The sequence below is a fragment of the Acomys minous genome (assembly GCF_964271855.1).
Source record: "Acomys minous genome assembly, chromosome: 2".
Lineage (NCBI taxonomy): Eukaryota > Metazoa > Chordata > Mammalia > Rodentia > Muridae > Acomys > Acomys minous.
The window spans coordinates 40,438,904-40,453,580 of NC_140484.1; the positions used below are offsets into that span (position 1 = coordinate 40,438,904).

The 14,677-nt window shown below is 39.8% G+C and overlaps 1 protein-coding gene and 1 pseudogene across 2 annotated transcripts in view; both read left to right on the forward strand.

Moving 5' to 3' along the window:
- Positions 1-14,677, forward strand: part of RORB (RAR related orphan receptor B) — a 185,609-nt gene that overhangs the window by 39,754 nt on the left and 131,178 nt on the right. The window lies entirely within an intron of this gene.
- On the forward strand, positions 1,966-2,601 carry LOC311581706 (small ribosomal subunit protein uS13-like; annotated as a pseudogene). Its single transcript has one exon. The product of its transcript is annotated as a small ribosomal subunit protein uS13-like (transcript).

The following is a 14,677-nucleotide window of genomic DNA, read 5'->3' on the forward strand; positions in this document are numbered from 1 at the left end:
TCCAGGGAAAGTGTCACAGGCACGGCAGGGTAAGGAAAGGGGACTCAGCACTGGACATCAAGAGGAGGGGCCACTTTCAAGCACAGTCACAAGAAACCATACCTTTTGTAGCTAACTCCTACTGCCTCTGCCTGCCCAAATAAAGTTTCCAAAGGAAAACAAAGTTTTCTTCCTGTTTGGATCACAAATAAAAATGCCTGGCTTAAAGGAATTCAGAACCAGAACAGTTTAGCTTGGTTATGTTTGAGTCCCAGCTTCTTTGAGTCCCATGGCCAAAGAGGGATACTGGGATAAAGGGAAGTTGTTATTAATTCCGCATTGTTCTTCAAGCACTATGACACACTGGGCATCTTCCACTGGGAGGGGTGGGTGGATGTAGGGGGTGGGAATCTAAGAATTCTATATTAATGGACAAACATAGAAAGATGACTTTGCTTATTAGTTCATTCTCACAGTTTGAAAACATATTACAACAGGATTAGATTACTGAGGCTTTTTCTCATATAATTTTCATTTCATTTTATATATCTGCCTGAGGAGGTCAACTGGAGACACAGATGGTTACTGGAGCTTCCATGTGGGTGCTGGGAATCGAATCCCTGTCTTCTAGAAGAGCAGCCCGTGCTGTGAACTGCTGAGCCATCTCTCAGCCCCTACATTACAGCTTCTTATCCATCCCCCTATTCCGTGCAGTCGTTCTGTGGCCATGCTGAGAACTCTAATTTAGGACTTTTGTTTGTTTCCTTTTACTTCCTAGCTATGCAAACACACACATGACACCCCTCTCTGTCCCTCAGTTTGCTCATAAGCAGAAATTGTATCTATATCAAAGGGTTTAATGATAAGTAAATGGAATAATGCTCAAAATAATTAATATGAGCTACTAAGACACTTGTTTCTTCAATCGACAAAGGCATACATTAGAAAAAGAACACATACTGGAAAATTTTCTTTTATACATGAAAGGAGAATACAATATATTGTGTTATTTCTCTTCTCCCACTTAAAATAATCTATTATTCGTAATATAACATTTTATTTTCATAGCTGTGCGCCATTTCATTGTGTAAATCTACTAGAATTGATTATTGTGGCTCATTTAAGATTTTCCAGTCTTTGATTTTATTAACAATCCCTCAACAAAGAAACTCATAAATATAGTACTTTGACAGAAAAATCTGCAGGAGAGATTCCCACAGTGAGATTGTTGGTTCCAAGGGCAAAGTCATTCACAACATAAGATGAATAGCCAAACTACTACCTCTTGTGGTTGTGCCAGGTCAGAGCTCACCAAGAATCTGAGGAAGCACCTGAGAAAACAATTTGTAAAGATATATTTTCTGAGTAAAAATCCAATATTTCTGAGAGGAAAAAAATGTGAAATCTAGAATCAAGAGCAGTCTGGCAGATAAAGCTATTATACCTTTTAAAACAGTTTTAAAAATTAAAATAATTCTCATAAAGAAAATCAACGGTGAGATTATTACAGGAAAACATATTCATCTGCAAACAGTCATGCCATTCTCCTGCCTGGCCTCACATCCTTCTTTAGCTTCTATTTTAATGGCTGACCCCACTCCTAAGCCACAAGTTGTGTAGAGCATGTCAGCGAGCTGAGAAATAAGTTATTCAAGTTCCTGAGATGGGTTTCCTTTGTGAGGAGTTTTTCAACATCCATCTTCCAAATTCATAAGCTATGGTGAATTCATAGGATGTAAGGACAGGGCATTTAAGCTGCTCTCATCCCTGAGCTGTCCATCATTAGCAGCTTCCATTTTGAAGACTTGGGAGGGGAGCCAAGGAGAAAGGACAGTGGTCGCAGGAGCTCCCCTAGACTGGGATTATCCTGAGGAGCCTCCATGAGACTGGAAGAGCAGTAATGTCGCTGCCTTGGTTATAGAGGAGAAAAGGCCCCCTTGACAACTGGTAACTACAAAGCAGTCATCCTGGTACCCAGCAACCCAAACTTATACCATGCATAGGGGAGCTCCAACTCCATCCACAAAGTGATTTGAGACAATAGGCATTACCACAGCTACCTACCTATTGAGTGCAAACGTAATTCTCTTAAGTAAGTAGAAGTGGACACGCCTCTCCGTGTGTGGCGCCGCCATGTCTCTAGTGATCCCCAGGAAGTTCCAGCACATTGTGGGAGTACTCAACACCAACATCGATGGGCGGCGGAAAACAGCCTTTGCCATCACTACCATTAAGGTGTGGGGCAGAGATGTGCTCCTGTGGTGTTGAGGAAAGCAGACAATGACCTCACCAAGAGGGTTGGAGAAGTCATGGAGGATGAGGTGGAGCTTGTGATCACCATCATTTAGAATCCACGACAGAACAAGATCCCAGACTGGTTCCTGAACAGACAGAAGGACCTGAAGGATGGAAAGTACCACCAGGTTCTGGCCAACGGCCTGGACAACAAGCTTCCTGAGGACCTGGAGCGACTGAAGAAGATCAGAGCCCACAGGGGTCTGCGCCACTTTTGGGGCCTTAGTGTCCGCGGTCAGCACACCAAGACCACTGGCCGCCGCAGCCGCACTGTGGGTGTGTCCAAGAAGAAATAAGTCTCTGGGCCTTCGCTGTTGATAAATAGTTTATACAGCTGAAAGAAAAAAAGAAAGAAAGTAAAAGTGAAATTCCAATCCTGACCTCAGTTCACACAGATAGATTGAAGAAAACAAAAAACTTTCAAAAACTAAAAACATTCATTAAAGAGCTGGGGAAATGCTTCTGCAGAGGACCCATCTCAGGTTCATCTAAATCCAGTTAAGGAATCTGACTCCCTCTTCTGCACATACATACATACATACATACATACATACATACATACATAATTACATACAAGAAAACACCTATACCCATAGAATAAAATAAATAAAACCTTAAAATATATTTATTGATTAAATTTAAATGTCAGCAAGTATATAACACTGAAAAATCACAACCAAACAATAACTAAACACAGATCTGGATGCCTTGCCCACTATTCCAGACAATAAAGAGATAGGAGATATAAAAGCAAAGGGAAAGAAATGGCAGATAAAAAAGTGGAGCACAGGTCACAGAAGTCATGGTAGAGAAGGCAGGGATGGGAAGCAGTGTGCAAGATTCTGTTCTCAGCAAATTTTTCACAACTAGTTAAAAAAAATGCTATTGCTCAGGTTCAGCAAAGTTGCCACTTCTCTGCTTTTTCCAATAAGTTTTCAGAAAAGTTCTGTGCTAACTCCACTCAAAATGCTTGTGCTCCCAAGATTAATTATCCAACTGTCCTACGTATGGGTCCCCACACTTCTCAATGTCCTCTTCCACAGCTGTCTGCGGAAGTCGGGGAACCTGAACTGAGTCCGGCATTTCCATATCCTAGCTGTGCAGTGTCCTGCGCTTCAGAGTTCTCACACTTAACATGGGAGTAATGGAAAATTACATCCCAGAGCATGTATGAAGTGCCTAGCACACTGCCTGTGTATTTGGGGTCCTCAGCACGAGTTCACTCTTTTCGACACACTCATACTGACCATGAAGCCTTCAACGTAAGGGCCACTGATATCCTTCCATCTGATACAAACAAAACAAAACAAAAACAAAAGCAAAAACACTGCCTATTCTTCCACTGGTTTGTGTGTGTGTGTGTGTGTGTGTGTGTGTGTGTGTGTGTGTGTGTGTGCCAACCATACCTATTAGACTGATGGTGCCAAAGTATCTCCTTGTAGCCAGTACAGTGAGTTTGTAATACTACCGCCCGTACAGATGATCCCCACCTCCAAAGGAGTGAGCAGTGCTGAGCTCCACAAGATACAGCATGCCCGTTAGAGGAGCCTCCCCACACCCCTTTGTTCATCATATGTCACACCTCCATTCACATCTTGCGGAGGAACAACAGGCTATTTGCTCTTATTTCTGAGAACCCATTTTATTGCTTATTTATTGGCTCAGTCAGCAGGTTTATGGAGCCATTCTTTTCCCTATGCCAGGCCATGACATCAGGACCACATGAGATCCAAGAAGTCACAAGCTGTTTCCAAAAGAACACTCCAGGTAAATTTAGGAGTTCAAGGAATTGTAGCTTCTAAATAAAAACCTTAGCTTCAAAGAAAAAGAAGCAAGGGTGTTGAAACTGTCTTGAAACAACACATATGTTTAAATGGAAACAAGTTGAGTAGGTAAATAACGTGTCCCTAATCAGTCCTATCAAAAACTAATATACTCCTCTATCAGTGACTTCGAAAAGAGAGATGGCAGATTATTTTCCTCTGCTGCAATGCAAAGGAAATTAATATCACTTCATCAAGGTAGGGAGGAAATTACTAGAAACACAGTCTCCACTAAACGCATGTGATATGAAAGCTGGCTTCACATTCAGTGACAAAGTCAGAAGTGACTGGGCCTTTGGTGAAAAGAGCACCTTGAAGTTAGAATCTTTCTGTTTATAGGTGTTCTTTCCAGTCCCCTGGCTGAGGAGCACTGAAATTAAATGGAAGCTTTCAGGAGATTGTACCAGGGACTCTTCTTGGTAGAAGGGATCAGCAAAAGGTGCTGTCAGCACACACGGTGCCTTTCCTCCTTCTATGTTGTCATCATTACTGAGTCACAGGTCCTGCCTCATCCAAACACTCTCAGGCTTGCCTTTGCCTTTGTTCGCTCCATTCTCTGTCATTATCCTCCTGATTAGAGAACACAGCTATTGATATTGATTGCAATCTGGTCACATGAAGGAGGCTGAAATGGCCCATGCTGGTCCGCCCAGACCTCTTTTCTTCCACTCTCGTAGATTCATAAAGACAGCACTGCACTGTCCAGTGACCCCAGCATCCTGAGGTCCTACACATACAATTTGGTTCTGAAAATGGCTAGAACCAAAGGTCTGGGAGGGGGCCTGTGCTCTACCAACGGCTGGATCATTTCCCTATCTGCAGACAGTGCGTTCAGATAAATAAGCAAATGCACTCCAGGGAAAGGTCCAGCTCTTGCTAAATGACAATGATCCTCAGGGCCTAGAGATCTCCCTGCATGCCACTTTATACTTCTGTTGTTCCTCCTAACTCATGCCACAGGGCTGTTATGTGATGCTCAGAAAAGCCAATACATAGGGAGTGTGGTCAAACTCATATCCTAGCAGAAACTGGTACACAGGACCCTCCTGTGTCAACCACATCAGCTGAGCCCAACCTACCTGCAGAATAATCATAGATGCCAGTCAAGTCCCCTGTCACAGTCAAAAAAATAAAGATGAATTTTGGAAGCTGGTGCTTAGAACTCAGACCATTAACTACCTTGGTGCAACCAGAGGAGACATTTAACCCCACAGAAGCTCCTCTACCTCATCTTCAGTTGGGGATTCATAGTAAAGATACTGAAGCACTTAGGAGAGCATGGATGGAAAGACTTCTGTGGGTGGCTGACATAAGTGAATGTAAAAATGCTCTTCCTCCGTTTCCATCATGCTCAAAATCCTTTACAGCTTATCAGGAAAGACGGTGCTCTGTTCGCAGAGTGATAATTAGTGTCCGATTGGATGAAGCTCAAAACTTAATTTATTTAAATTCCTCTTCAATTGTTGGTTTCAAAGAGGTGTAAATATAGTGTTATAACCCAAAAGGTTGGTTCAGTTGGGAGGACTTCTGATATTTTGGTAGTTCAAGTTAGAGTAATCTTTATCTATCAAATATTTCTATTACTTTGCATAAATAACTAACCAAGTTGACTTCTTGAAATATTCCGGGTTTATTTTAATGGGAGATGTATTTAATATTATCATGGTGAGGTCATTCTGTGTTTTAGTGGGAATGAAAATCCAAATATCCTTTTTATGTCATAGGAAGGGTATTTGTGGAAGAGGAAGCATTTGAGAAGGGCATTTGAAAATAAAAATCAATGAGACAGAAAAGACAAGGTTCAAGAGCTGAAGGGAAATAGCATCAAAAAAGATGTTTTAGAAATCTTCTGATATATTCCTCTTAGCAGTCCATGGGGCCATCTCTGAAATAGATCATATATTAGGACACAAAGCAAGTCTTAACAAAGAATGGGAAATTGAAATAATGTCTTATGTTCCACCTTCCACAATGGAACAAAACTACAAATCAAGAATAAGAAAAAATGCAGAGCACACAGACACTCATGGAGACCTAATGGCACACTATTGAATAATGAAAATGCAGTTGTGCACATGGAAAAAAAATCAAGGTGGAAATAAAGAACATGGCCTAGAAAGGAGTGAAAATAAAAACAAAACATATCCAAGACTATGAAATACTTCCTAGGAAGGAAGCTAAATATGAAAAACATAAACAGTCATACCCATCTCAAATAAATAGTATAATAATGAAACTAAAGACTTAGTAAAATATAAACAAGTCAAACAAATGATAAGAAGGAGATAGAAAATATTAATACGAGGACAGAAATTGATGAAAACATAAAACATGAAGAATGTACAAGTTGGCTCTTTGAAGCAATAAATAAGGCCAACAAATGCTTAGTCAAACTAATCAAGAGAAAGAAGGTCCAAATGAATTAGAGATAAAAATGAGTCATTACAGCAAGTGCTAAGTGAATGTAGAAAAATCATTGTGACACACCTTTAAATTTATATATCAATATCTTGGAAAATCTAAAAGAAATAGTTTACTTGTAGATGTATATAATCTACCAAAATTAAACTAAAAGAAAAAATAAACTTAAGCAAATCTATAACAAGACAAAATCAAAACACTAATTGAAAAGTCTCCCAAAGTAACATGCAGGCCCAGATGGAATCAGTGATGTTATACTACATAGTTAAAGAGCTAACAGCAATACTTCTTGACTTATTTCAAAAACCAGAAAGAAAAGCTATGCCACACAGTCTCTTATAAAGCCATTAATACCCATATGTCAAAATTGGAAAAGACAAAAAAGGAAAGGAAGGAAAAAAGAAAGAAAGAACAACAAAAGAAAGAAAAAGAAAGTTATAAGCCAGTCTCCCTGAAGGCTAACCATGCAAATTTTTCAATAAGATTTTGAAAGCATAACATCAAAAAAATATTTCATTCTACATGGGCAGCTTACCTTCATTCCAGAGATTCTTGGATGGTTCATTATATTTAAATAAACCAATGTAATAGATAATATAAATGGATTCAAAGACAGAAGGCACATGGCTATCTCAATAGATGCAGAAAAGGCTTTTGACAGAATCTACTATCAATTCACAGGAAAGAGCCCCCAAAGAAATCAGGACGAAAGGAACATATCTCCAAATGATAGAGGCTTTATACAACAAACTGATGGATAACACTATACTAAACGAGAATAAAATCAAGCATTTCTGTTAATATCAGCAGCAAGACAAGGGTATACACTTTCTCCATTCTTATTCATTGTAATACTTGAAATCTTAGCTATAGCACTACAGTAAGAAAGTAAAAGAGATAAAAATAAGACAGGAAAAAGCCAAAGTAGCTTTCCCTCTGGTCATACGAGGCTCTAAAGACTGCCATAAAATAATTTTATAACTGACAAACACTGTCAATAAAGTGACTGAATACAAAAGTAACAATCTGTAGATTTTCTATATGCCATTAGCAAACATGTTGAGAAAGAAGTCAGGAAAACTATTTCATTCACAATTACCTAAAAACACATCACAGAGACATTTTTACATTAATTTTTACTGACACATTGCTCACAATAGCTGTTATGGAAATGACATAGGTGCCCAGTAAAGAAATGTAATGGCAGAGAAAGAGATAAGAATGAGATCTGAGTTGTGGAGAAACGGTTTTAAATAAGGAAGAAGTCTGGTCGACCGTGGAGGAAAGAAGGAAAACAGATCACATGCATTGTGATTTAGAGATAAAGAGAAAGAAGTCGTAAGTGGCCTTCACTAATTAAAAACCTATCCATTCAGGAAGGATGAAACATCTTCCACTGACATTAAAGGAGACAGGCTTAGAGAAACCAAGGAGATTTGTCATAGCTGATTTGAGAATTTCTAATAGTGGAACAAACAGGCTACAATTATCAGTGGAGCTTGAGGGGACCTCCATATTGCTTTTGCCCAGACTTGAAACTGGTGAGGTGGTAGCATGGATAGATATCTGGCGTAGTCTTCCAGGCAAAATGGGTAACAAATGCAAAAGCCCTGACATGCTAGGCCCTTGGCTGTCAAAAGAAGAGCAGGAAGCAAAGCTCAAAGAATTGTCAGGGATGAGGGAGAAGTCCCATGGTCCTTGGTTATAGAAGGTCTCCGGTGTCTTTTCTAAGAAATTCAGTGTTAGTTTTATTGGAAAGTTTTCAATGTAATTCTTTGTATAAAGGGCAGAAGGACGGCTGTCGATTTGAATATGAAATTGAAAATTAGTTATGAATGCTTGCCCTCTCTCTTTGTCTGGGCAGACAAAGCAACGTGTTAGCAAACAGAGCAGGGGTGGGGGAAGGCTGCTGGGGCCATGCGCTGTAGGTACAGGGCTGCTCTGTCAGCGGCTTTATCTACTCCTAGGCATTACCGTGTTGCATAAAATGGCATTGCCTTCATTGAACCAGCAAGTTCGTTTTCTGTTTTAACTAAGTATTTTTTTTTACAACTCTACCCTTTGCAAAACAGTGGTTTCTTTGAGCTAAAAAGTTTGGAGAAATTGTGGCTCCAAGATTGCACAGTAAAAGCTACCCTGGAAATTAGCAGCCTGGTGACAAGGTATTTATGCCATGGAAATCACAACTTGTCCAGGGTAGGTCTTTTTGTGTCTCTTATTTTGCATTTGACTTTTTCAGTGGATTTGCTGCTTGGTCTGGGCTGTGCTTCCATCTGCACACACAGTGCACTACATAACTCCAACCACAGCCTGGCCTCTTGTTCCCCAGAGGCACAATACAGTCACCTCTAAACCAATGTGAACATCAAAAGGACAACCGGCTATTGCAGTGGACATGAAAAGTGCAGGATCACACACACACAAAAAAAAATGAACAAAAATTCATAAGCACTTGCAAATATATTGGACTCTCTTCTTGCCTTCCTTGATATACATATGTATAAAGATGCACTTTGTTTTTCAAATTCGAGATCATAGTATGAACAAATTTAGTCTTCTACTTTTTTTTTAGCTGAAATATTCTGAGTATTTTCCCATAATCTTGTCCCTTTGCATTCACTTGCATGGTGATGCAGAATGTTAATCTTATCCCTTCGCATTCACTTGCATGGGGGATGCAGAATGCAGATCATGAACACATCATTTGTTCAACCATTTTGTAACACCAGTGGATACAGAATTCCTTCAAGTGAGATCAGCTACAGAGAGTTATTCTAATCTTTCACATAACTTTACAATCTTTCATTTAAATTTTGGCCAAGTGAGAAATGGGAGCAATAAATCAAATGATGTCCACATTTTAAACTATCCACAGGGCTTCCATGAAAGGTTAACCATTCATAATCATCTTAACAACATCTTGTCCCATCCCCTACTAGTTCGTGCGTTATTTCTAATTTCCCTTTTCCTCTGGCCACACTAAGCAATCATTTCTTTTTTACATTGTAGATGCAAGGTCAAAACTATTTGTTGATATTTCCACAAATATTGTGAACTGTTTGATATGCACCCTCCGTGAATGCATTTTAAATAATTTTCTTTTTGTCTGGCATATTTTTAAGTTAAAGAAGGAAAGCACCAGTCTGTGTGCTTCAAATAAGATTAACAGAAAGTCTTTTTTAAAAGATCTGGTGAGGAACAGAACTCCCTCACGGAGGACAGCATGCTTTTCCAGCCCTAGGTGACTCTGATAAGTGGTTCATAACCTGGAATTCAGACCTGGACCATCTGTCTGTCTCCAGAAAGTCTCCATTAACAGATCAGAAGTAGAACCTAGCAGCTGTAGGCTTTGAAAGTTCCACAAGTGGTCTTACAGCCTCGCTAGGGCTGAAAAGTAATTTTCTATTAGCTTCCAATGGAGGAGAGGTCAGCGGTTTTGATTTCTAGCTCTCTGCAACTTCCTCTTAATTGGCCAATGACAACTTTGGATCCTTTCAATTACCACTTGACAGTGTATTTGACAGAAGAGGATGTCACTTCAAAGCATTTCTCTTCTATAGCTACTCCCCAAGAAAGCAATTGTCGGGTCAGCCCCACTTGCTGGTAGTCATAAACAAGATCTAAAAGGCAGCCCAGAGAACGAGTATGTGTGGGGCACTATCTCTCTATGAGCACTGAGAGCCATAGGGGTCCAATATGGTACCACCAACGGCATCTGCCTATTGAGCAATTAAAAGCTGGCCAGTCTAAATTGCCACATCCTCAAATATAGGTGAATGTTGAAAACTAGCTACAAAAGAGAAGATATTTTATCAACAATTTTATATTTATCATAAATTAAAATGAAATGACATTTTGGAACTAAGTGTTAACTAAACTAATTTAAATTTTTTACCTGTTTCTTTCTCTACTTCTTAAAAAGACATGCAACTACCACAGAATTTTAAATTATGTGTGGAGCGTGTATTGCATTCTCTGGAATGGTGCAAGCATGACACAAAGCATTCCCACTGAGGCAAATCAAATCCATTATTTTCACATTTTTGGAAAGATAATTTAGGGGTCTGAAATTATATAACACAATTAGAGACATAAGATGGTTTAGTTTCATTATAGTATACACATAGATCTTCACTGACATAGTTGTCACTGTATTTTTGCCTTTCAGAAATTTCTTCTGGCATGCTTTGTTTTCTTTTCTTTTCTTTTTTTTTTTTTTTCCTTTTTTTTCTTTTTCTCTTATTTTGAATCTTTTTTAATTAAACATTTTTAATTATACATTTATATTATTACACATATATACAATAAACTCCTTATAGCAAAAAGAACCATGACACAATCAGAAATTATATAAATGTTACATTTTTAGTGTTTTGCCTATTTTGTGTTTGACAGCCTTGAAGAAAACATCTTTCCTATCTTGGTGTGTCTAAAATTCTAGATGTACATCAATCTTCATCACATCTTGTCATTATCAACTTAAAGCATCTATCTTGACCTAAAAATATCTTAACCCCTAAACAGCTAAGCTTCATTGTAAAACTAAGCTACCTGGTCTTCAACCCCATCAGAGACTTCAAATGGAATAAATTGATTACCCGAGTATGCCGGGAGTGCAGGTTAGTAGCTTTCCAAATGAGATGAGAGAGACAGTTTGCTACCTGAATAGTCACCCAAAACTCTCTATAATGTTGGAGCATCTTCTTCAGCCTTCTGGCCCAATATATCTGACAGACATATTTGTGAGGCAGGAACTATTGAGGACTTGCTTACCCTGTCTTGGCAGAGTTTGGCTGTCAACTCTGCCTGCATCCAAGCTTGCCCATTTTTAGGTAGAATTCTGTCTGTGGCAGAAATGAGGACATTTTATCCAGTGGCTTGTTTGCCACATTTGAAACCATCCCCATAAGGAGGTCATTTGATGCTCATCATCCTGTCTGAGGTAGGCTGGTGGTTGCCAGGAGTTAACCTGTCTCGTTGTCAGTAAATCTTTAAAATAATAAAGCCATTTTTAAATGTCACATTCTGTATGTCTTGGAGGTTTTTGAAGACCTTTGATTTCTTTTCTTAAATGGTGCTATCACATCAGAAATGTGTGCAATGCCAGGACAAAAGTAATAGGACAAAGACTAGAGCAGCTTCCCCAGAGAGAGGAAACCAGTGAGAAGGCAAGAGTCTCTAAAAAAGGCCTCTGAAACAACAGAGAAAGTCATCCTGGAAAGAAAAGATTCAGAGAGGCAATGTGAAGTAGCTTCCAACTGCCAGAGGTATCACGGAAGAGGAGCTTTGCATTTTCCTTTAAGACAAGATCTCACTCTGCAGCCTTGGCTGGCCTAGAAGGCACTGTGTCACTCGGGCTGGACTCAGTATTACAGAGATCTACTTGTCTCTGCCGTCTGACTGCTGAGATTAGGTCTGCGGTCTTCCAAAAGCTGAGAGCAGGCAGAAATAAGAGTCAACAATGAGGGAAATTTGGAGCCAGATAAGGGGGAGATTTATCACAGCTTTTACTATGAGAAATGGGCTGATTTGGGAACAGTGAAGATTTTATATGTGGAAGTGATCGAGCCTAAATGGAGAATTCCTTTAGCACGACATTCTTGGAAAAGAGATGTTAAGACTTCAGTCTTCCCATTTATAGCATGATGATTAGGATCATGGGCTCTGCGAATGTGGCTCTATGTCTTACTATGCCATAAGTCCTAACTGTTAATGTTAGTAAGGAAGGCAAAATGCTCAAGGTAAAAGGGACTCACGGGAGGAAGAGAGACAAGAAAGAAGGGGCCAGTGGGCTATGGGGAAGACATGCTCAAAGTACATTATCCAATTCATGAAAATGGCCTTATGTAATCTGGTATTACATATTTATATAAACACTTAGCTTGCATTGTGCACAGTATGTTCAGCTAGTGGAAGGGAGACATGTCTGTTTCGAGCAAATAGACTTCTCTCATATTATCTTTACAATGTTCTTTTGCTCATTTCACAAACAAACAAACAAAAAAAGAACATATCACAAGCATGTATACTGCTGGGCTCCAAAGACAGGACAGCCAACACAGAGAAAAGTGTTGCCATCACAAGGCCTACGATCTTCATAAGCGATGCTTGGCATGGACAATGAACACCCTACACATGTGAGAAATAGTTTAACAAATACTGTGAAGTTACTATAGCATGAAGAGGCAAAAAAAAATAACGGCACGCATGACTCTAGAAGGTCGCTCTAGAAGTCTGAATTCACAAGCGTGCAATAGGCAGAAGTCAAAGAGGAACAGTCACATAGGGTGTATGAAGTCACTGGAAAACTACCTTGGCAGGCGAGACTGGATAGAACAGCCATGATTCTGAGTTTGCGGCCATAGGAAGCTCATGGAGGTGGAGGGAGCGGAAGAGGAAGCAGGAAGAGCAATTTTGGGCAGTCCTGCAGGAGCAGATGGGCTGAACAATTTTTTTTCTGAGTCTAGAGCCTCCAGATGAGACTCACATACTTTGCCTCATTTTCGTTTATATTTTGGTTCTGATTCAGAAACCAAAAATTTCATTTACTTACATATTTAGAAAAGCAGAATGCTAAATAAATACTGTTAATTCTGGAGAATGTTCTTTTTGCAGAGTAGAATTTTGAGACACAGCTAGTGAAATGACTTCCCTAGAGTCACAATAACAGAATGAGTTAGCATCATACAATTGTTATCAAATAAACTGAGCCCCCACTTCTGTACTAAGTGCCAACAGTAACATTCCAGGGACGGTGGTGGAAATGGATGTCACAGGTGTGGGTTTAAAAGAAAAAAAAATGAAGAGAATAAAAAGAAAGCTGGTGTTTTACTGACATGAAGTTGGCAAATGAATATCCCAATAGAAAAAATTTGTGTGACTTGGTAACACTGCATTTACCTGCTGAAAAACGATGCTTTTGGGGCTTTCAAGTAGACATTTGTTAATGTCTTCTGCTCTGTGCAGTAAGTGATTGACGTCAGAATCAATGAACTCTTGTGCATTATCACCATTCCTTTGTCCCCCTTGAGCCAGCGTGAGCGATATGCAACACTGGAGCACAACAGGTCATGCTGTGTATCACAGAGAACATGAAGAGCCTTGAAAGAGCAAGCTGGGGTGCAGCTCAGGATACAGGGCCCATCTAGTGTGCACATGGTGCCCGGGGTCCATCCCTAGCAATCTATGTATCCCAAGAGCCTTTGAAAGTCATCATAGTCAGTAATTCTCAGCGAGTAATTTCCGGATTTGAAGTATCTTCATGACCTGGGAAGTTGTCAGAAATGCCTTTTCCTGAACCCCACCCAGACCTGATGAGTCAGAATCAGAGATGGGGCCCAGTAACATACACGTTAGTAAACTCGATGAAATCTGCCCACACACAAACTTGAGGACCATTTGCTCACATTTCTACTGTAAGCATGAGGCAGCTAAGAATCCAAGAAACTATGATTTCTTGAAGATACCCCAGCTTGGTGCGGTGCTAAACCAGTTCTAGAGTCAGGCTTCCTGGCTTCCTGCATTTGCATCCCAAACTGGACTTCCTTATCTCTCACCAGAGAAGCCCAGATTGGGGCCTATCGCCATGGATGTCTGTCTCTGCTTTCCTGTCCTAAGTCACTGAAGCACCTGGGCTCTTTCCTTTCTTTTTGGACACTTGCTGTAGTGAGGTGTTTGGAAGCTGTATAAATAATGGGAGCACGCAGGCATCCCTGTTTCCTCTCAGCTAAGCTTTAGAAGGAGGTTAGACGTGCAAAGTCCGAGGTCTTACGGGTACCATTTGAATAACATTTAAAAAAAACAAATAAAGAGTGGAATCCCACCATCTATTTTCACAAACATTTATCTGATTATATCATCGATACCAGCTTTCTGTCTGTTTTTCAAGAAGTCATTCAATACAAAGGTGTTCCCCACATATGGAAAGATAGTTAAAAGACGACCTTAAATTTTCTGACGACTGTTACTGTTTGGTAGCTTGAAGCCACCACAGTTCCCTCCTTGATTTCTTTGCTATGAGTTGGTATTACAAATTCAGAAATCTCATTGTCCTTTCTGTGGTTATGAATGTGGCCAAATATAATACAGTTGCCCCCAATGTTTGCATGCTGCTTCTGGTGTGATGCAAAGAACAACTTGTAGGAAAAAGTGGGCATGTG